Source organism: Ceratotherium simum, chromosome 30 (genome assembly GCF_057802395.1).
Source record: "Ceratotherium simum simum isolate JZ-2026a chromosome 30, ASM5780239v1, whole genome shotgun sequence".
Taxonomy (NCBI): domain Eukaryota; kingdom Metazoa; phylum Chordata; class Mammalia; order Perissodactyla; family Rhinocerotidae; genus Ceratotherium; species Ceratotherium simum.
The window spans coordinates 22681324-22705731 of NC_141929.1; positions in this window are offsets into that span (position 1 = coordinate 22681324).

A 24408-nucleotide genomic window follows, 5' to 3' on the forward strand; every position below is an offset into this window, starting at 1 on the left:
GCTCCTCTTTCCGCAGATTTGAAATTACCAAAGCCTCAGGGAAAACCCATTTTATGTGAGACTAAAGCAGTGTGTGCCACTGATAAAGACAGACTCAGGGATTGGGGATGGTTTGCTGAATGATTGAAAGGAAGTATTTGTGTGGACAATTTACTTTCCTTTCAGTTTCAAATTTTAGTACCATGCTCCCCTTCGTCCTACTGACAGTATAATAACTGTGACCCCAATTCACAGCTAGAATCTCCCTGTACAGAGAGAAGTGCATCTTGAAATAAATGGCCTTGCATTGCCAGGTCGACAAGTGCAGTGTGGGAAAGAGATAAGGAAGAGAGGACAGGAAGAAAGACTTGCTGACAATTCCTCAATTCTTCCAACCCTAGAAGAGAGAAGAAAATTGATTCTCTGTTCTGGTTATCTACTGTGGAATAACAGACTACACAAACCATCAGTTTATTATAATTAGATCTCAATATTCTGTGGTTCAGGGCACATAAAGGAATACTTTTCTCTGTTCCATGATGTCTGGGGTTTTTTGGAAACTGGCATGGCTGGAGTACCTTGTGGTATCTCTCTCTCTTTCTCTGTCTCTTTGTCTCTTTCTCCCCTTCCCTTCCACCATCCCATCTCTCTATGTGGCTAGCTTGGGCTTTCTCACAACATGGCAGCCTCAGAGTAGTCAGATTTCTTCCATAGCGGCTTGGAGCTCCAAGAGAACAAGACAGAAGCTGCCTGTCTTCATCAAAGCTAGATACAAAACTGGCATAACATCACTTCTGTTCTACACTGTCAATGCAGTCAGAGGCCCTCTCAGATTCAAAGGGAGGTGAGATATACCCCATTTGTCAATGGCAGAAGTGTCCACATTTGTATGGTCATTTTTAATCTGCCACACTCTGACTTCAAATTAATCCTACAAAAATGCCAAAAGTGTGTTCTAAATGTTCTGTAGAATGAGAGCGATGTCAGCATCACGGTGGAGTGAGCTTCCCCCATTGAATTCTCCTCCTCTAAGACACAACAAAAAGGACATGCATATTCCAACAGAAGCTATTCACACAACACAGGGGACATCTGAGGCACCCATGCAGCCATACACCAGAGGACTGAGGTGCTGGAATCCCCAGAGTAAGTGGAAGGAGGTAAGAAGAGCTCCTTTCCTTCCCCAAAGACTGCGACCCAGAGACTGAGACCACGTGGCTCTCAGAGGAGGGGGAGGGGAGGCTCACTGCATGAAAACCAGCGATCTCCAAGACCCCTCACAGCCTGAGGGGATCGCCCTACAGAGGGAGCAGAACTGTTGCGAGAGTAGTTTCAACAAGCTAGCCCCTCAGGAGAGCAGAAAGAGACAGTGAGGTGAGAAACCTCTGAGATCGGGGAGGCAAAAGTAACCACCCCTCCACAACCCAGTCATCCAGGCTGGTGCTTCAGCATAGCGAGGCTTCAGCTCAGCCCCACCCCCACAGGCAGCGGCCCCCAGGTGCTCAGGCCCGACCAGCACCCAGGTGAGCCTGTGCCCCCACACCAGAGGCAGCGGCAGCTCAGGCCCCACCATGCCACAGCCCCAACTGCTCTGGCTGGACCAAGCCATGGCCCCAGCTTCCCTGTGTCATGGCCCCAGCTCTTTCGGCTTGACCACCCACCCCACCCTGGTCTCCAGAGGCTTCAACTTGGCCTGTGCTCAGGCTCCAGCTGACTTGGTGCCAGCAATTTCAGCCCAGCAAACTCCAGTTCCAGCTTCTTTGGCCCAGAGGCACTCCAGCTCCTCCTTCTTTGGCCCAGTGCACTCCAGTTCCAGTTTCTCTGGCCCAGTGCACTCCAGTTCCAGTTTCTTTGGCCCAGCACACTCCAGTTCCAGCCTCGTTGGCCCAACTGCACTCCAGCTCCTCCTTCTTCAGCTCAGTGCACTCCAGTTCCAGTTTCTCCTGCCCAGTGGTGCTCCAGCCCCTGTTTCTTTGGCCCAGTGGCACTTCAGCTGCAGCTGCTTCAACCCACTCGCACGTGAGCCCCAGCTGCTTCGGCCTAGCTGTGCTCCAGTCTCAACTGTTCCCACACTCCAGCTCCAGCTGTTCCCATGCTTCCCCCCCAGCGGCCTCCACTCAGCCATGCCTCAAATCAGCCAGGGGCTGGTGAGAGTGCCTGCAGATTGAGGCAGGCCAGAATACACAGCCCTTGACCCCCACCCAGCGCCAGCAAGAGGAAACTGCGACCATATATTTTCACTATGAGGAAAGGTAAGCCAACACCGACAGGCACCACGCAAAAATATATTAAATCTCCAGGCCAAAAGGAAAATGACAACCCGAAGTCAACCCAGAAGGCACAGAAATGTATAACCTTAATGACAGAGAATTCAAAACAGCCATCATAAAAAAGATTAATGAAATACAAGAAAACACAGACAGACAATTCAATGAAATCAGGAGTTTCTTCACAAAAGAGATTGAAACTGTAAAAAAAAAAAAAAAAAACCAGAAATCTTAGAGATGAAAAACACAATAGAGGAGATAAAGACAAATCTGGAAGCCTTAAGCATCAGAGCTGACAATATAGAGGAAAGAATTAGCAATATTGAGGACAGCAATGCAGAAATGTTCCGGATGGAGGAGGAAAGAGAACTAAGACTAAAAAGAAATGAAGAAACTCTCTGAGAAATATCCGACTCAATTAGGAAATCCAACATAAGGATTATAGGTATTCCAGAGGGAGAAGAGAGGGAAAAAGGAGCAGCGAACTTGCTCAAAGAAATAATATCTGAGAACTTCTCAAACCTGGGGAAGGAGCTGGAAATACCAGTGAATGAAATAAATAGATCTCCTAAATATATCAACATGAAAAGACCCTCTCCAAGGCATATAGTAGTAAAGCTGGCAAAAGTTAATGACAAAGAAAAAATATTAAGGTCAGCTAGACAAAAAAAAATAACATACAAAGGATTTTCTATCAGGTTCTCAGCCGATTTTTCGACAGAGACATTACAGGCTAGGAGAGAGTGGAACAATATATTCAAAATTCTGAAGGACAAAAACATTCAGCCAAGAATACTCTATCCAGCAAAAATATTCTTCAGATATGATGAAGAAATAATAACTATCCCAGATAAACAAAAGCTAAGGGAGTTCATTGCCACAAGACCCCCACTACAAGAAGTGCTCAAGAAGGCCCTCGTCCCTGAGGAAAAAAAGAGAAATGGGATTCAAAATTTTGAACAAGGAGGAAAATAGGTCCACAAAGCCAGAAAAATTGCAGTCCTCTACCAAAATAGATTAGCAAAAACTTAAATATAAAATCAAAGATCAAGGGAAGGTAAGCACCAAGCATAAATGTAACCTCATCATGTTAAACACGAACTCACAACACAAAAAGGAATAATATGTGACAATAATAACTTAGAAGGGGAAGAGGAAAGGGATTGAATTGACTTAGTCTAAGGAAATAAGAGGCCATCAAAAAATGGACTATCACATCCATGAGGTTTTTTATACAAACCTCATGGGAACCACTAACCAAATAATCAGAACAGAATCACACACGATAAAGAGAGAAAACTAAGAGAATCCCCGTACAGAACTACCAAACTAAATTGGTAGTCCTAAACACATGGGAGGAGAAACAAAAGAAATGCAAAAGAACCAGAAAAAGAGGGATAAAATAATAACAACAAACCCCCATATATCAATAATTACCCTAAATGTAAATGGACTGAAGTCTCCAATCAAAAGACACAGAGTGGTGAGATAGATTAAAAAACAAGACCCAACAATATGCTGACTCCAGGAAACACATCTCAGCTCTAAAGACAAACACAGGCTCAAAGTGAAAGGATAGAAGACAATACTCCAGGCTAATGGCAAACAAAAGAAAGCAGGTATTGCCATACTTGTACCAGACAAAGTTGTCTTCAAGATAAAACAGATATGAGAGACAAAGAGGGGCAATATATAATGATAAATGGGACTCTCCACAAAGAAGACATATCATTTTTAAATATACGTGCACCCAATACAGGAGCACCAAGGTACATAAAGCAACTATTAACAAACCTAAAATGAGATATTAACAACAACACAATAGTAGTAGGGGATCTTAACACCCCACTCTCATCAATGGACAGATCATCCAGACAGAAAATAAATAAGGAAATAACGGACCTAAAAGAAAAACTAGATGAGATGGACTTAATAGACATATACAGAGCACTCCATCCAAACACAGCAGATTACACATTCTTCTCAAATGTGCATGGAACATTCTCAAGAATAGACCATATGTTGGGAAACAAGGCATGCTTACATAAATATAAGAAGAAATCATAACAAGTGTCTTTTCAGACCATAATGACATGAAGTTAGAAATCAACGACAAGGAAAGTGACAAAGCTGTGGCAACTCAACAACATGCTACTAAACAACGAATGGATCATGGATGAAATTAAAGGAGAGATCAAAGCATATCTGGAGACAAATGAAAATGAAAATACACCATACCAACTCATACGGGAGGCAGCAAAAGTGGTCCTGAGAGGGAAACTCATAGCAATACAGGCCCACCTTAACAAACAAGAAAAAACCTAAATCAGCAACCTCAAACTACAGCTAACAGAATTAGAAAAAGAACAAACAAAGCCTAATGTCAGCAGAAGGAGGGAAATAATAAAAATCAGAGCAGAAATAAATGAAATTGAAATTAAAAAAACAGTAGAAAGTAGAAAAGTAGAAAGGAATGCAACAAAGATCTGGTTCTTTGAGAAGATAAACAAAATTGACAAACCCTTAGCCAGACTCACCCAGAAAGAAAGAGAGAAGGCTCAAATAAATAAAATTAGAAATGAAAAAGGAGAAATTACAACAGATACCACAGAAATATAAAAGATTATAAGAGAATACTATGAAAAACCATATGCCAACAAATTGGACAATCTAGAAGAAATGGATGAATTCCTAGACTCATACAACCTCCCAAAACTGAATCAAGAAGAAATAGAGAACCTGAATAGACCAATCACAAGTAAAGAGATTGACACAGTAATCAATAACAGTAATCAAAAAGTCCAGGACCAGATGGCTTCTCTGGAGAATTTTACCAAACATTCAAAGAAGACTTAATACCTATCCTTCTCAAACTATTCCAAAAAATAGAGGAAGATGGAACACTTCCCAACACATTCTATGAGGCCAACATCACCCTGATACCAGGGTGACACGGACAATACTAAGAAGGAAAACTACAGAACAATATCCCTAATGAACATAGATGCAAAAATCCTCCACAAAATATTGGCAAACCAAATACAGCAATACATTAAAAAGATCATACACCATGATCAAGTGGGATTTATACCAGGGACACAGGATGGTTCCACATCTGCAAATCAGTCGATGTGATACACCACATTAACAAAATGAGGAATAAAACCATATGACCATCTCAATAGATGCAGAGAAGGATTTTGACAAGATCCAATACCCATTTATGATAAAAACTCTCAACAAAATGGGTATAGAAGGAAAGTACCTTAACATAATAAAGGCCATATATGACAAACCCACAGCCAACATCATACGCAAAGGGGAAAAACTGAAAGCCATCCTTCTGAAAACTGGGACAAGACAAGGGTTCCCACTCTCGCCATTTTTATTCAACACAGTACTGGAGGTTCTGGCCTGAGCAATTAGGCAAGAGAAAGGAATAAAAGGAAACCAAATTGGCAACAAAGAAGTGAAACTCTCGCTGTTTGCAGATGACATGATCTGATATATAGAAAATCCTAAAGAATCCATTGGAAAACTATTAGAAATAATCAACAACCACAGCCAAGTGGCAGGGTACAAAATCAACTTACAGAAATCAGTTGCATTTCTATATACCAACAACAAACAAGCAGAAAGAGAACTTAAGAAGACAATCCCATTTATAATTGCAACAAAAAGAATAAAATATCTAGGAGTAAATTTAACCAAGGAAGTGAAAGTCCTATACAATGAAAACTATATGAGATTACTGAGTGAAATCAACGATGACATAAAGAAATGGAAAAAGATTCCATGCACTTGGATTGCAAGAATCAACATTGTTAAAATGTCCATACTACCTAAAGCAATCTACAGATTCAATGCAATGCCAATCAGAATCCCAAGGACATTCTTCACAGAAATAGAACAAAGAATACTAGCATTCATATGGGGCAACAAAAGACCCCATGTAGATAAAGCAATCCTGAAAAAGAAAAACAAGGCTGGAGGCATCACAATCCCTGACTTCAAAACATACTACAAAGCGATAGTAATTAAAACAGCATGGTACTGGTACAAAAACAGACACACAGATCAATGGAACAGGATTGAAAGTCTGTGAGTAAAACCTCATATCTATGGGCAGTTGATCTTTGACAAAGGAGTTAAGGACATACAGTGGAGAAAGGAAAGTCTCTTCAATAAATTGTGCTGGGAAAACTGGAGAGCCACTTGCAAAAAAATTAAAGTAGACCATCTTCTTTCACTATACCCAAAAATTAACTCAAAATGGATCAAAGACCTGAAGGTGAGACCTGAAACTATAAAACTCCTGGAGGAAAATATAGGTAGTACACTACTCATCATCAACCATAAAGGGATCTTTTTGAATTCTATGTCTACTCAGACAAGGGAAACAAAAGAAAAAATAAACAAGAGGGATTTCATCAGATTAAACAGCTTCTACAAGGCAAATGAAACCAGGATCAAAATGAATATGGAAACCACCAGCTAGGAAAAAATATTTTCAAACCATATATCTGACAAGGGATTAATCTCCATAATATATGAAGAACTCATACAACTGAATAACAAAAAAACAAACAACCCAATCAAAAAATGGGCAGAGAAAATGAACAGACACTTCTCCAAAGAAGATATACAGATGGCCAACAGGCACATGAAAAGATGCTCAACATCACTAATCATAAGGGAAATGCAAATCAAAACCACGCTAAGATATCATCTTACACCCATTAGAATGGCTATAATCACCAAGACAAAAAGCATAAATGTTGGAGAGGCTGTGGAGAAATGGGAACCCTAATCCACTGCTGGTGGGAATGCAAACTGGTGCAGCCTCTACAGAAAACAGTATGGAGATTCCTCAAAAACTCAAAAATAGAAATACCTTTTGATCCAGCTATCCCACTACTGGGTATCTACCCAATGAACCTGAAATCAACAATCCAAAGAGGCTTATGCACCCCTATGTTCATCGCAGCATTATTCACTATAGCCAAGACATGGAAGCAGCCCAAGTTTCCCTTGACTGATGATTGGATGGAGAAGATGTGGTATATATACACAATGGAATACTACTCAGCTGTAAAAAAAGACAAAATCGTCCTATTTGCAACAACATGGATGGACCTGGAGGGTATTATGTTAAGTGAAATAAGCCAGAAAGAGAAAGACAAACAGTGCATAATTTCACTCATATGTGGAAGATAAACCAACACACCGACAGATAGAACTGTTTGGTGGTTACCAGGGGCTAGGGGGGTGGGGGGTGGGCACAAGGGGTGGAGGGATGCACTTATATGGTGACTGATAAACAATAATGGACAACAAAAATTTCACAATAAAAAAATAAAATAAAATAAATGTTCTGTAGGGAACATCAATATTTCACAGGGTTAGGTAAGTGGGGAGAAAGAGGTGAAGGGAAATATAAGAAGAGAAAAGTCAAAAACAAAATAAAAACTGCTCATATGAGACCTAACTTTATTTGAATTATTTATTTTTAATTTATTTTAAAATCAACATCTATGATGTGGGTTCCTCCAGTTGAATTTGTTGGGCCCTCATTTCTGCTCCCACAACGTCGTTTATGTAAGCATTACTGTTGCAAATTTTGTCGTAGTCTCCTTCTAAATGATCTAGAAACTGTGTCTCACTCAGAATCCTCACTCAGCCACTTATTAATAACCTTGAGAAGTTATATTAATCACTCTTAGTTTCAATTTCCTCATCTGTATGATGGCAATAATACCAGTATGTACCTCATTGAGTTGTTGTGTAGATGACATATAATGAGTTATAAGAAATGACTGCTGTTGGACACATAGCAGAAACTCCATGAGAATTTGCTGAATTAATTTTGCAGCTTCTCAAATTAAGAGCCACACTGGCAATATCCAATTATTTTGGGGGAGGTGGGTGATTAAATATGTGTGAATAAACCTTTTGGCGGCTTGTATGAATTAGCAGGGAAAGATTTCTTAGCCATCTCTTCTTAGTCTATATTTTACCTTGTTGATAGTTGGTGTCATCTATCCCCGTGGTATAAATGATCAGGTTTATGCTGTGGCTACAAAATTTCTCTCTCTGGTGCAGACTTAACTTTTTAACTCCAGACTGGTGTATAATTGATTGTACAAAAGCTCTTCAACCTGTCCATGTCCAGTATTCAACTGACGTCATGAGAATTTTTTTTAACCTTTAGTTTTGTCATGCAACTCAAGAAATAGAGCAATAAATAGAGCAGAAAATGAAAGCTCCTATAACCTTACCTGCAAACAAAAAAAAAGGAACTGCTATTAAAGATTTTGGTATCTATACTTTCAGATGTATTCTCTTCATGTGTAGCTAGAGAAAGATAGACGGTTAAAGATATAGAGGAGTTGAATAGGTTTATTTGGCAAAAAAGAAAATTTAATCATTTTACATATGATTTGAAGATCAAATACAATACACCTTGAGAAAGTGACTGGTGGACAGGAAATATTTTCTGTTTTCTATAAAATTATCCATTATGGTATTCTTCACATTGAATTTCTGTCCCTTCACTGTGATTCTGCATTTTCATCACTTCTGTGGACAACACGTCTTTATTTACGGAAAAATATTACTATTTACTCAATGTATATACTATGTATCCTTCACTAGGCACTAGATATGCAAAAACAAAGTATACTTTCTTTCTTTTTGGAGATTATGAGGGAAAGAGGCAGGAACAATGACAAAATCATGTAGTGAAAGAACTGATGGGAGCACGTGCAGCCTGAAAGGCAGAATGGAACAAGTTAGCTGAGTCACTAATACAGTGATGATTTGTGTTTGTTAGTAACCCATTATTGCTGAACCTTAGCGTAACCATGCAGCAAAATCCTCAAGAGCACAGGGTATGGGAGCAGAATTTCTAGAATCCAATTCTAGTTCTGCCAGTTATTGTGACATTAGGCAAATTATAGCATCTCTCTAAGGCTCAGTTTATGTATCTGCAAACACATATGTTGTGAGAATTAAATGACATAATACATGTAAAGAACATGGAAGAGGGCCATGCATACCGAATACTCAGATGTCAGCCCAAATTAAAAGAGGGGAATGGAGAGGTGGAGGGACGTTCAATGAAAGCCTTTTAGACTCTATCGGGAAATAAGAACTTTGACATGCTATGTGATGAGTGCCGTGGTCGTGATTTAGATTTAGGAAAAAAATTGGAACAAATGAAATTCATGCATAGGCAGAATGTGTCAACCAGGCACTACAGACGTGCATAAGAGAGCTCTAGTGGTCTTTGGTTGGCAAGACTGAATGCCTGGCAATTGTTCCCTTCCATTATATCAAACTTTCCATAACCATGAGTTTTTGAGTATCTATTTTGTGATTCAGAAAGTGAAAAGACCTCCTACTCTTCATCATTCTCCAGGTGGATATCACAACCTCAAAGTATGTCTTGGATTTTAAGCTCAGAACCAATTTTGGAAATAATTTCTAACTATGAGTGCGTGGTCCAGATTATATCAATTTTTTTTATCCAAAACTTCACACAAGGTCCCGACTATAGTACAATAATAATAATAATAAAAAGGACAATTTCCCTCCATTTTTATGAGTAGGCATCAAGGATGTGTAAGAGTATTTTTTTGAAAATAAAAAACAGAAGCCATTTTCTAAATCGCAGGGGCTTAACTTATTTTATGTTCTGTATTTTGAAGTGATTTCAACTCCTGTATTCAAGTGAGCCTTGAACGTGAACCTCAATATGTGTCGTGATACTTGTCATGTCATAATATAACAGACTTTATGTGTTGTCAGAGAATCGTCATTGCCCACCCCACAATAAGTCCTTATAAGTGATTTTTGAAAGTCCATCTCAGAGTGTGACCCAAGTGAAGCCAATGCCATCTGTTCATGGGCAGTAGAGTTCAAGGGTTGGGGCAGTCCATATCCAGCTACTGAAAGAAATCGCACATTTAATGAGACACAAATAAAAACAGATAATTGTGGCTGTGGATCTGAGAGTTAAGGTGTGGTGTCCATGCATGACTGAGCAGGAAAAAGCGCTGCTTTCCTGTGGCACGTTACAGGACTGCCAGACAAGTGTGATTAAGGCAATTTACACGTGAAATTCGATTATGAAGAAAGGATTCCCCTTCTTTCCATGCAAGTTACGTGACGGAAATTTGTGAGTGGTCTTAATTAAGAATAACTGTTAGCTGACTGGCAGTTGGGCATTCTTTTGGAAACTGGCAGCCGCTAACAGGATAGGAGATGGAGAATTAATGACAAGTGAAAGCTTTGTCAGAAAAAAGAACCGGGTGTCGGCTGTCAGTCATCCATCCTGTGCCTCCGTAGTAGGCAATTCTCCCGAGGATGCAGCCTGCTAGGCTGGCTTCTGCAATATGGCAATCAATATCACACTTCTCAAACACAGAGTCTAAAGTGATGGGGGACTTGGGCAACAGTATGCGGGTGTGGATAAGGCAAAATTCTGATTTTCCCCATTACCAAACAACTCAATCTTCTCTGCATTTGTGATTTCCTTTAGAAGTCACACTGTAAAAATTAGCATCACTCTCCTACTATGATAATGAGGAGGAGGAAGAGGAGAATGAAGGCAATGGAAATTCCCTGGAACATTTTAAATGTCACATAACTTTTTTAATAGTTTTTTTTTTAACTGAGTGTAATAACAGATAGATTTAGCATAAAAATGAAACAGGATAAATATAAAGAACCTGAACAATCTATCATTAGCCTTAAATTATTATCATGATATTAATAATGAGAATGAAATAAATCTTTACATTAGCATTTTTTATTTTAATCATACAAACCTTTTATCTTCTTGTATTGCACACACATGGTATCACCCGAGGTTTAAAATACAATGAGATAGGTGTTACTAGTACTATTTTATGGATTAAACAAAAAAAAACCCTGAAAACAGTAGGGTTAAAAGGATTTCTAATCATAATGAGTATCTGGTTTAGATTACATCATTTTTTTTCTTATTTAAAACTCTCTCTCTCATCTCTTTCCACAGTCAATTACCTCTGCTGTTTCTGCTTCTGCCAACACATGGGCAAACATGGCTTTTCCAGACCTGGCTTCACATCACCTCAGATCTAAAATCTGATGTAGGATCCTGTTAACGAATTTCAGAATTAGGGTATGAACGTGAGACTTACATTCTCAATTCAGAACAATTCAAATTTTTATATAAATAGAAATTGAAGGTTAAATTATTTTCCTCTAATATAAGGAATAGAAAAAAATAAAATGGGATAAGTTGGTATGATATTGCAGTGTCATAACAGGGTTGAAGATAAGTCACACAGGAACATCGGACATCAAGTCTGAATTCTTACTGTGTTATATTAATACATGATCTTTCCCCAGAGATCTTCAGATCCTAATGTGGCCTTGATATTTCTGTTGTATAAAACACATAATCATGTATGGAATAAAACAGGACCTGGAGTTTCCAGGGGCAAGTGTGATTCAGACAAGCGTGATTGTTAGTGCAAATTTCTTCTTAGATTAGTTAGAATTTCCAAGTGTTACCTAGAAATGCTAGAGGAAATATACTAAATAGATGAAATTGCAAACCAGTTGGTAGGTGTTTAACAAATTTGTTGAATGACTGAATGGCTGAATTAATGCAGTCTCCCTAGAATGTATCAATGACTTAGATATTTATTTTCTATATTTGAAATAAAACTCAGAGTATCCAAAACATTCAAATAAGATCAGTGAGGTTTGACTAGCCCTGAGTATGAATGATGCTTCTATACCACTAAAGGTAAAACAAATGAATTAATATGAAAAAAATAAAATAACCAGTACAAGAATAAAAATAATAGAAAGAACTTTGTGGAAAGAATGAATGGTGAAGGTTATGAATCATACTTACTCCTTCAAGTTGTATGGATTAAATGTCTTTACGGATACACATCAGTCTGTAAGTGCTTTAGAGTGAGCTGATGAATAAACAGTTCAAATGGAACTTTTCTCATTTCTTTCTTCCATCTCAACCTTTTCTCTTGTGCTCTTTTTTTCCTTTCTTCTCTTTCTTTGTGTTTCCTCTTTTCTTTCTTCTCCTTCATAATCCTCATTTGAAAGATGGGCATTGTTATGTCAGCTTTATGGGAAAGGAAACTGCAGCTTAATACCATTAAACAACTTGCCCAAAATCTCAGTAAGCGATAGAGCTGGATCATGTACCTAGCTTGGTCTGCATCCACATTACACATTCAAAAATATGTCCTCACCTCTCAAATTCTGGCCTGTTTATCCAATGTTGTCATCTTATGGATGGAGATATCAAACTCTGCTTACTGAATTACCGGAGTCCAATTTAGTTTGAGTTTGAGAATGGCTGACATATGAGTCTAAATATTTCACAAAGCCTACTGCCAATGCGTCAAAGCAGCCTTTGATAAAATGATGTCATATTTTCTAACATGATTCTTCAGGGATAGAAATTGATAAGAAACAAATGTACAGGTTTGTCATCTCTGTGTCTAATGCCATTTCTTTCAGAAATTGCTTGGAATAAGGAATATAATCCTTAGAGAGTAGCTTAAGTAAAATACAGAGGCTTCTCATGGGATCCAAGTGCAGGCAAGTCCGTTGAACTTCACGTGAGGCTGGAACCAAGGAGCAAAATGCTACTGGATTGAAGGTAGCTTCTGAGGGTGCCGTAATGTCTTGTCTCTCATTCTCTCTGTTTTTCTTTCTCTTTCTCTCTCATATCTGTCCACAATCAATTACCTCTGCTTTTTCTGCTTCTGCAAACACATGTTCAAATATGGCTGCTCCTGACCTGATTACCCATCACCTCTGATTTCAGAACAGAGCCTGACTGAACAAAGTGAGGTGAGATTTCAAATTCCTAGGAGAAAGAACACGATGGGCCCTCCTTGGGAGGGAGGTTTGCCTCTGATCCAATCAGCAGTGGACTGGGGCAGGGTCATGTGGCCCTCCACCCACTTGGCTGAGGTTGTGTTGATCAACCGAGAGGCAGCACAGGCTTCTGAAATGAGAGTGAAGGATCGGGGCAGACATGGGGGCTTCTCTAGGTCAGATGTTGTCAGGTATAGAAGCGTGTTGAAGATAAGTTCCTCAGGAGCTCATAGAATAATGGGTAGGATACCATGAGACAATGGGATAAGTAACTTGACATATACAACTTGACAAACATACAAATATGTAAATTATCATTCTCATTCCTCAATACTTCTTCAAATATGCTTAAGAGAATATTGTGATTGCCTTCACAATTGCCTTTAGCCAGATGAATTTCTGAGAAATGAATGAGAAAAAATAGGATAATGAGGGAAAGAAAATAGGTTTTTTAGAGCATGAGGAAAAAAAGAAAATGAAGCTAAACTGGACCACATAACACAGACCGGGTGATGGGAGAAAGTAAGAGATGGATAGACAGAGGGACAACATAAAGGAATGAAAGACCTCAGAGAGTGTAGGTACAAAGAGGAAACAGTGTTGCTGGATTTTTTGAATTTAGTCTTCTTTAATAATTCTGAACTTCCTGATGAAGGAGTGGATTGCTTTGATGAACTGCAGTTTCTGGATCCAGGATTCATGGAAGAAGAATCTGACAAAAGGATGTTGCTATGGGTATTTTCAAACTTGAAGAAGGAATATCTGTCTGAGCGAAAAGTTAAATGCTCCCACGTCTTTGTAGTCTTTGGCTTGAGCTTTGAACGGTTTTAGGGAGGTGAACTCTAGAGGAGCTGGCTGGGGTAGGAAAGAGTAAAGAGAGATGTTAGAGGTGAGGGAGTACTGAAACCCTTCCCCATGCCAAAGTGCTAAATGGACCTCCTATGGAGTTAACTCTTCCCAAATCCCTCTGAGACCTTAATCCCATTTTTAGACAAGGAACTGAGGCTGGGTAATGTTATGTCCTGCAGCTCATTGGTGGCCAGGTGTTAACTGAGATCCTTCCTAATTCCAAAAGCCATAGTTACGCCAGTTTACCAGCCTTTCTCTCAGATAGAAGATAAATACAAATTTTTTGTTGTATTGGTTTCATTTATTTTTAAGATATAGTTAGTCAAAATTTAACCTCCTCCTTAGTTAGTTGATTTTCTAGCAATGCAGTGATTTTCTAGCAGGGGCTCTGATCTAAATTCAGAGGGATTCTACCTGTCTTGAATCATGAATCAAATCATGATGTGGAATGTTATGGCATCCGTACATTCTTAGCTCTTGACTTGTATATTCTAAACAGAGAGACTCTTTTAACATATAAACAGAAAAGTTCCTCTGTACTATGCTTGGGAATGAATATTCTTTTGTACAGCTACATACCTGGGTGGGGTTTCAGAATGGAATTTTTGGACATATGTTGGGACATTCATGAGTTCTCCGTTCAAAAGTAAAAGCAACAAGGTTAAGAATAGGGCTAGGATTCTTTCTGGGACATTTTGGCAGCCTTCAAGGAAAATCTAGAGAACTGAGCAAAAAAATTGTAGAGAGGAATTCACCAAGGAGAACTTTTTAAAAATCCCCAAATTCAGAGGAAAGAAGTTAAAGTGTGAGCTCTGGAGGGACTATCTGGTTCCACATCCTGGCTTCACACCTTTCCAGCTGGTGACCGTAGGCAAAAGACAACCTCTCAGTTTCCACTTCCTCATCTATCAAATTGGATAATGCTATTATTATTGCGTCAAGTTATAGTGAGGTTTAAAAGAATGAAAAACTGTTAAACACCTACACCAAAGCCTAACACATACTAAGGGCTCTATAATTTTATCTATTGTCATCATTCTCCTGTATGGCTGTTTTCCTCCCCACATCTCCATTCTCTTTCTTTAAAGAGATTCATACGAAACTGGAGGCTACGCAGTAGAGATCGAAGGAGGTGGTGACCTAATTTCCAACCAAGCATTGGAGGAAGAAGCTGAGAAAAGCATGTGGAGATGGTGGGAGGAGTGATAAGGCCAAATCAGACTTAGCTGTTTTCCTGTGAGAAGGAAGTTTGGAAGGGAGGGAGAGAGGAAGAGAGGGAGAGGAGGAGGAGGGGAGATGCATGATCCACAGTAGTGAAGAACTGCAAATCCCTTGCGAGGCTACCTGCTGTGTCAATATGTTTCCCTGATCTGATATATCATAATAGTAATTTAGAGTGAAACAGATGATCTTTTTTTTTTTCACTTTACTGTGTTTTAGGGAAAAAAATATAAGTAAAGCATCAAACCTGTACTTTAACAGATAGTATTGCTTAAGGTGAAGCAAAATTCATTTAAGCTAAAAAATGAGGAAAAAATTGCATAATTGAATTACAGTACAGGTGGTACTCACATGAAGAGAGTTTGCTGAACACCAATAGAGTGGTTAAGAAAAAACCTCTGCCATCATAGTCTTGGGTTCAAATCCCTGCTCCATTCCTGGCTACCTGTGTAAATCTATAAGTTACTCTACCTCGTGAAGCCCCTGAGTTCTCCTGTATAAAATGATCATATAAAATTAAATGGTCTATTCAAATGTGTGTAATTATACAGTGGGTAAGTGTGAGGATTGAGTGAGATCAGGCTTGTAAAGCACATGGCAAGTTCCCATCAGAATCCTCCTGCTGCTCTCTGGGGAGCTCCAGAACCAGGCTGCCCTCCCCAAACCATTTTAAGGCAATTTTGTGGCATTGAGTCTGCAAAAGTAGCATTTTCCTCAGGTCAGAGCTGCTTGGAGAGAACTTTCCGGGGCTGCTGTGAAACCCCAGCCCTCAGCTGGGTATTAAAGGCGACTCCTGCTCTGCACAAAGCAGGTCAGGCCACCTGCTGGCCAGGACCCCTGCTTGGCAAGCATGGTCTATTACCTTCCTGACGCTGGCAATGAGCCTGTGGGATCCTGGAGGACTCACTCCCCACCACGAGGCCACCGTAAGTTGTAGAAGCTTTCATTTCAACACCTGCTTGACTTACAAATGAGCAGGAATCTATGCTTTTGCCCTTGACAAGACGCAAGCCTGGTGCACAACCCTTGTGCATCCCTGCATCTGACCCTGTAATGTAGGCTTCCAGAAGTCCCATTTCCTCCAGCTTTAAACGGAGATAATAATGACTTATTTTCTGAAAGCTTCAATGGGTCTGGAATTCACATGAAAATCCTTTCTTCCTCATTTCCCGCTCTTTTGTTGAAATCATCAACACAAGAATGAGGTGACTGAGGCTTTGTAAACCGCATCCTTTCATCATTGCTTTTAATGCAAGTAATTGCAATTAATCTACCTTGATTTTTTTTTTAAAAAAATCATTATGCTTCACATTTCACAAACCACATATTCCCCAATTCTCAGATCTGATATACCATAAACAATTATGATATTAGATACATATGTATATATTATTTTTTGGTGAGGATAAGCCCTGAGCTAACATCTGGTGCCAATCCTCCTGTTTTTGCTGAGGAAGATTGGCCCTGAGCCAACACCTGTGCCCATCTTCCTTCATTTTATGTGGGACACCTGCCACAGCATGGCCTGATGAGCAGTGCACCGGGCCGTGCCCAAGATCCAAACCCATGAACCGTGGGCCGAAGAAGTGCAGCGCACGAACCTAAGCACTACACCGCTAGGCTGGCCTGATATTAGATATTTTTAAGTGTCAGAAAGCAAAATTCATAACATTTATGGAACATATGAATAAAGAGCAACCCTACTGCTGTGCCATTTTAAGAAATAATAAATTTAGATACTTCTTAGACACTTACTATGGGAGTGGGACATGCAATCATCATAGAATTAAATAAGATAATTATGGTACCTTCGGCTCACACGCATGTAAATGGAAGATCTGAGAATTACATCCAAGCCTGCTTAATTCCAAAGACCTGCTTCCTGTACCACGGCATGAAAATGCCATCAAAACTCAGAGCATTATCAAAAGTAGTAGCCATTTGGTGGTATCACTAAATGGTATAAAGGCCAGGAAAATTAAAACAGAAAAAGATACAATAATTTAATTGATTGCAGCGTGACTGGACTCTCATTATTGTCATTCTTCTGAGAACCTTGCAGAGTGATAAAGTGTGAAAGGACCCAGGAATCATTTAGTCTAGAGATTAGGATTCAGCTGTCCCAAGTGGCACCCAGGAACTGATGTCTTTGAACATGGCCAGGTGATGCTCAAGTTCCACCAAATATGAGGACCATTAATGACCCCCAGAGCAACGGTTCTGAAAGCTGGTCTCTAAGCAGCAGCACTAGCACCACCTGGGGACTTGTTGGAAATGCCCCTTTCTGGGGCTGCACCTCAGACTGCCTGAATCAGAAATTCCAGAGCGATGCCCAACAACTGTGTTTTCTCAAGTGAGGACTTGGTTTTTCTTCACACTGCTAAAGTTTGAGAACAACTACTTGAGGTATGAAGAACAATACAAGTGTAGAGGGAAAAAGAGGAGAGACTCAGTGATCTCTGGAATGAAATGCTCTGGGGGCAACAGAAGGCAAACATCTTGCTGCTTCTTTCTCCTCCTAAACGCAGTAGAAAATAATGCTGTAGGGTCTGTTTGCCCTGTTCAGGGTCTACTCTCTCCCTTACCCCAACATTTCATTTTGTGTGTATCTGAAGGTAGGAGTTTTAAACAAAAAGAAGAAATACTGCAGTGAACGACGCCTATTTTCTCTCTTGCCTGGAAAGACAGTGATGGAAGGAAAAAGAAAGAGTTTACAGTGTGCTCCTACAAAGATGTCAGACTCTTGGCTGAATGGGTTTGAGTCTTGGCTTAGCTGCTTAGGGTGGTAACCTGGTGAAACTGTTTGATTTTTCTGGCCCCATTAGGTGGGGAAACTGCACTCCACCTGGCAGCTGTAGTGCTGGGGTGCTCTTCAGGGAGGACCAGGGAAACGGGCCTCACAGCTTCTGCCTGACCTTGACATCCACGGGTGGGAAGGAAGAGACAGGGTCAAACTCAGTCATCAGGAGGTTCATCAGGACCCTTCAGAGCACCTTCGTGAACCTGACCCCCACACCAAACATGCAACGTCCTCCAATAGAGGCTTCTATGTTCTTTTACTCAAGGTACTTGAAACATGCCCAAATCAGTGAAAGAAAAAGTAAGGGAAAAAAAGAACATCTGGGAGCTCTTGAATCTGGCTCATCCCTTGTGTCATGCAAAATGGGTGGAGGAGAGAGTACATATCTCATCTTTTAAAACATCTGGAGGTTATCCATATGGGCCATCTCCCATCCCCTAACTCCCTCTGACTCCCTACTCCTCTCCCATCATTTCCTCCATCCACTCTTATTTAAAACCATTTTTCTCCTCTTCTCTAAGGAAACTCAACTCCTCATACCTGAGAAAGAAATAGCCATCCATCCTTCCTTATTCACATAAGCCCTGCCATCTCCAGGCTGAAGAAAATGGTAATGGAGGGTTTGCTCTGCCCAGACTTCTCAGGCTTTGAAGAGGGTAGTGCTGCATGGTGGAAATAATTCAGAGGCTCTACATCCAGTCAAAGCTCTGCCCATCCATGGCTGTGGTCAGGTGCTTCCTGAAATTCTTAGGAAGAGATCATTCTGGACAGGGTGACAATTTCTTTGTTCTGAAGACAACACATTCTACTTCTAAACGGGGAAAGTATATTCTCACCAGCAGTGTGATTTTCACCACCTCCACTTTTTGAGAAAGAATAACTCTGGCATTATCGAGTTACTCTGGCTGCAACCCACAACCAGTGGGGGCGATTTTAAATAATACCAGTGTGCCCTCCTCACCCGGGGCCAATCAAATGAGAATCTCTGGGGGTGGGGTCTTAGCATTAGAGCTATTTAAAAAGATCCCCAGCTGATTCTATTGTGTAGTACTGGTGGGAAAGCTACGTTTAAAGAATGTTAGTCTACTTCCTAGTCTGATTTTATTACAAAGCATCCAAAGGAAGCAGAGAAAAGTCCCAATTAACTCAATCATTCCTGAATAGGTTCTTTCTGATCCCCAAAATTCATTAGATAGAAGGATGGGGTGAGGCAAAGTCCCAACGTTTTACATCAATTAAAGTTATTGTGTGGATTAAGCAAATTATGTGTATTAGGGAAACTAGCACTGATACTTTGCATATAGTTGGTGCTTAATAAATTGTAAATATATCTATCTTTTCCTCTAGCTCTTCATAGGAAAGAGAAAATAAAATGCATTGGCATTGACATACTCCTGGTGCAAGGATTTGGGAACCATTTCAGGACTAGGTTCAAATTCTTCCTGTGTCTATAGCCCTGACAGGCAGTTTCTGGATCTGCAGAATGCTTTAATAAATCTACTTCATGAGGTTAAATGAGTTAACCCACTTGAAAATGCCAAGCTCATGGGAGGAGCTCAGTAAATGTTGGTGATCCTCCCTTATGTGCCCCATTTTTTTTTTTTTCCCTGAGGAAGATCAGCCCTAAGCTAACATCCATGCTAATCCTCCTCTTTTTGCTGAGGAAGACCGGCTCTGAGCTAACATCTATTGCCAATCCTCCTCCTTTTTTTTCCCCAAAGCCCCAGTAGATAGTTGTACCTCATAGTTGCACATCCTTCTAGTTGCTTGTGCCCCAATTTTGAGACTGAAGTTACTGCTAAGCTACCTGAAAGAGTCAATGTTAAGATATCTATTTTCTTTTTAACACTTCCTAATAATCAAAGCCTTTACATCCCCATTAAGGGCTCTGAAATGGCTACTTCTTTCCTCAAAGGTTCGCTGTACAGGTTGGCAAATCAGTCTTCATGGTGCTGAGACCAGGCTTCTAAGAGGAGTTTCATATTCAAATTTTCCATGGGACTCCCTCAAATAACAAGTCTATGTTCCTAGTAAAAGTCTCTATTAATGAGCTTTTATTTTCCTTCAGCCAACAACATTCATTTAGTTAAGCATATTCTACACATCCACCCCAGCATTCACTTTTATTTTTTATTCTTATTTTTCCTTTGAGAGTTGACTCTGAATCTGAAATGTTTACAGCGGTGTTTGCAGTGGCCAGGAGGAAGTCTTATTAACTGAAGTTTATTTCAACACTTTTTAGGTTTCATTTTCTCATCTGTTAGGGTATTCCTCACACTCTGTCCAAGTTCTGACTGAATTCCTTTGCAAGACATTCAAGACCTTGCTGGATTTGTCGTCAGCCTACAGCTAAATTCCATATGCATCCGTGTGTCCCATGGATTGGAAGAGTTCTGTGCCTCCATCTCAGCCCGTTGAAATCATGGTCATTCTTTAAGACCTGCATCATTTGTACCCCAAAACACTTCCTCTGAGTTCCCAAGGGGGATTGTCCTCCCTTTGTGTGATTGCATTCTTATCCAAGGAGCTATCCCATCCTCATGCTAACTGTAGTTGTCTCAGTGCTCATCCATCTTCTTGGCTAAACTAAAAAATCTTAGACATCATGCTTGTTAGTCTCTTTTGTCTCAGACATTGGTCCAACCAAAGAATATGCTCTATAAAGTGTGCTGACTGGATTTCTCCAAATAATACCAATTTTTTCTCAATGACATCATCATCCTGGATTTCAAGCTAAATATTGGTTGAGACCACAGTGCATTCTACCCTTTGTCAACTTACTGAACCTTTTCCCTAATTATTTCAAGATCTTAGCTTCCAGATTTGATTTAGTTCTTCCTTTGTTCTCCCCCTAAAGATCTTGGCATTCTTGTCATCACCTTCCAGAGACTCGTCTTCTTCTTTTGTGCTCTTTAATTGCATATTATTTTCTAGAATTTTGAAGTGGAATTTCTCTTCTTTATTTGCTATTCATTTTCCCTGGGTTCTGTGAGTTATCACCATGGTTTTAATTAAATAAGCTGATAGCTTTAAAATTTAGATCTCCAGCCTCCACCTCTTCTCTGAATTCCAGAAACTGCCCCAGGGTCTGGAATGGAGTAGATGCTCATTTAAGTGTTGTATGAATGAATAAATGAATGAGTGGTAGCTTAACTGTGTACCTAGTCTTAGAGGGCTTTAAAAATCAGATGAAATTTTAAACTTGATGCTTTAGAGCAGCACCGTACAACAGAAATGTAACGCAAGCGACATATTTAATTTTAAACTTTTTAGTAGCCACATTTACAAAGCAAAAAAATAGGTAAAATTAATTTAATAATATATTTTCCTTAACTCAGTATATCTAATATATTATCATTTCAACTTGTAATATATATAAAACATGATTTGAGTGACATTTACATTCTTTTTCTTATTAAGCCTTTGACATCCAGTGTGCATTTTACACTTTCAGCTCCTCTAGGTTTATGATGCTAAATTCAGTTCCCCAGTCTCACTAACTACGTTTCTGGTGCTCATTAGCCACACATGGCTTGTGACTACTGTTTGGACAGCACAGCCATAGTGAAGGGAAGTTATGGCGGGTCTTAGAGCAAGAGACATATGTAAGAAAATGAAGTTTTTGAAGTAAAATAAAAACATATCCTATCCTTACTTAAATGTAACTATTAATCTTTTCCGTTTGTTTGCAACACAGCAAAAAGACTGTACCAGCAGGAGAAAATGATCACTATTAAACAACCTGAAAACTTAAATATCATTAAAGACTGCCAATCTGAGGCTGATTTCTGCCATAAGCTTAAAGCTCGAGACTTAGATCTCCCCTGTTCTGCCCATTTGACTTGCGCATTTTATGACTGTCCATTTTGACCTGTAGGGTTTAATACATTGAGCCTTTTTTACTAAAGTCGCTTCTCTCACCTCTTATTTTTTCTCCTTCCCACAGTCATTGCTTATCATATCCTACAAGAGTCTGGATAGGAAATTGAGAACCAATTTGAATTGATCTGACCTGTTTGTGGAAAGTCATATTGCAGTCTAAAATAATAAAAGAAAGACCATGTCATATAGAGAGAGTATGTTTCTTGCTAGCTGGGCTGCCACACAACCTTGATAAAAATAGCATTTTCTCTTGCTAAATAGTATTGAGATTGAGTCAGTGACTCAGAACCATCTGAGAGTCTTCCTGAGGTTTGGGCATATGAGTCACGGGAATGCAAAATGCCTCCGGCCTGGTTTTTGACCTTGACTTTGTCCTCCGTCCCACATGTCAGATCAAGGAAACCAGGCGACAGCTTGAACAAGGCAAGGTGTGTAATATAAATACAATGAAATCTCTGCCCAGATAACTCCTATCGATCCTCCAGGGCTTTGAGCCACACTGCATACTGCACTGAATTTTTTTTTCCTAGGCGAGCTGACTGCACACAGATTTCACTGGATTTATCTGACTTTTTCAAGCCACTAGGATACCAATTAACAAAGTACTAATGCAGTACAAGACCGAGTGGCCTGAAATAACTAATGCAGCTCTGTGAACGCCTACATTCTGAGGAACATTTTATCTTCTAGAAAAAGCCAACCGGTTAGAGGATCTGGGGCCGTTGACCCTCATCCGCAAGGATGAAATAGGAGGTGCATTTGGGTTGGCTGCTTTTCTCCTCTCCCTGGTGCTCCCTTGGCATCCCTTTGAATGTCAGTCACCTCTTGCCTATTTCTGATGAACTCTGGAAAAGGGAAATGGAGTGAAAAATAAACCCTGAGCCTTGTAACATCAAGAGTTATAGAGCAGAATTCTGGCCCAGCAGAGGATGTGGCAGGCATTCTTGTCTTCTGATGTTCTGTCAATAAAAGAAAGAATTCCACAGCTTCTTCAAATCAATCATCATTATTTTAACCTACACTGTGTCCTTACAGCTACTGCTTCACTGGGAGGAATTCTCACTCACACATAGTATTTTTCATGTCTCTATGGAGCCATGAGTAGTCTGATCATCATTTCTAAGGAGAACGTAACTAGGAAATAAGTAAGAAAAGAGGTGAACAGGATTTGGGGTGAAGGTAGCTGTTTATCATTATTTGAAGCACAATGATGTCGATATTCTTAGATGCCAGGCATAGCAGTAAAGCAGAAGCTAAAGGGAGGCAGATTTTGTCTCAATATACAAAAAGAAAACTCTGAAATTGAATGCCTTTGCCCTTAAACCTCTTTCCTGCCAACGGAAAAAAAAAAAAAAAAAAAAAAGAATAAGAGCCTTAAAAGAAGGAGATCAATCAATGGAGTCACTCAAGAAGAGATTAGACACCCATATTTGGGAAATATTAGAAGGAATTTAAGTCTCATAAGGGTGTTGCAATGGAAAAAATCTCCTTTATCTTTTAATTCTGGAATTACATGGTTCTGTGGATAGAGAGATCTCTTGCTATCAGAAATCCTAAGCCCACTTAGGATGCAGTTGGAGACCTTTGAGGAATAAGGCCCAGTGGTGACCCAACAATAACATATGTGCTGCAATCTCCATTTGGAAAAGGTCTAGAGAGGACAGGAGAGGAGGACATAGGTCTGAGGACATCAGTTTCATGCTCCGGAATCTCTGAACCCGTGATGTGATGTGGGAAAGAAGAGTAATCAGGTGACTCTCAGAAATTGTCCTGCTCTTTTAAGATTCTGTAATACAGAAATAACTATGTGGTCTGAAATGGCATGTTAAAACACAGAAATAGCACTATTGATGAGCCCTGCCTGCAACTTAAACAGAACAAATTAAGGTTGGCAGGGGGAAACACTCCTTTTCTAGAGCCATCAGCATCTGCTCAATCAGATAACCTAATAAAAACAACACACAGATGCATTTTATGGCCTGGGGGTGTTTTCTGGGGAATGGATTAGATGCAGCTAACGAAGGCCAGACAGTCAGCTTAATGCCTGGGCTGGCCCTGGGAGGCATTCCTGGCCAAGAAAAGCTCAATAACTAAATGGCACAGAGAACAGATGAGTCCTGTAATTGGCAAAAGGGAAATGTGTTGGGGCAGCAGTAGGATTGGTTGAGCGGGGGCAGTACAAATTTCAGTGTGGTCTTTCTCAGACACTCTGTGCTGCCAGGATTCATTGGGCGTGATTCTCAGATGCACTGAAGCAAAATTTTAGAATTGGGGAAGATGTAACTCAAATCTCTACTCTATTGCTGAATTAATTTCCAAGATATCCTTGACAAATAGTTCAGTCTGTGCTTGACTATTTAATCAATATTCAATTTTAAATTCCACAACTGTTCATTGAAGGTCTACTATGAGCCAGACCCAACTAAGGAAGGGGGGATATACTTAAAACATTTCCTGCTCCGTGTGTAGCATACAATGATGTAGAAGGACAAAAACAAAACAAACAAA